Source organism: Rhinopithecus roxellana, chromosome 12 (genome assembly GCF_007565055.1).
Source record: "Rhinopithecus roxellana isolate Shanxi Qingling chromosome 12, ASM756505v1, whole genome shotgun sequence".
NCBI classification, from domain to species: Eukaryota; Metazoa; Chordata; class Mammalia; order Primates; family Cercopithecidae; genus Rhinopithecus; species Rhinopithecus roxellana.
The window spans coordinates 38,288,112-38,288,661 of record NC_044560.1 but is presented as its reverse complement, the minus strand read 5'-3'; positions in this window follow the sequence as shown (position 1 = coordinate 38,288,661).

Genomic DNA, 550 nt, shown 5'->3' with positions numbered 1-550 from the left:
GTTACCATAAGCCAAAAATCAAATACTTGAAAAGTTTACTGTGAAATTCTACTGATTTAAGATTGTACTTAATATTAAAAAAAAAAATCTAATTATCAAATGCATCCCATTGTGGTATTCCTATATTATGTGACATTAAGCTATATTCCTGGGTCCTTTTAATTCCCAACTACTGCTCTTAGAGGTCTTAGCCTTTTGAGTTAATTTTTATAAATGTAATTAAATAACTATTATTCCCAAATCTTAGTGTTTGCAGATTAGTTATAAATCCTATATATGGCAGGTTAAAGGCCACCTTTTTACAGAGAAATAATACTTTTTATATTTTTATATTTTATATTTATATTTATATTTTTTATATTTATTTTATATTTATATTTTTATCTGAAATAGTACATGTGTTGAGAATAAAGGAAGATATGTTTAAAAATAGAATCTTTTGGGCCTGGTGGTACATGCTTGTAGTCCTAGCTACTTGGGCAGCTGAGGTGGAGGATCTCCTTGAGCCTAGGAGTTCCAGACTGCAGTGAGCTATGAATATGCCACTGCA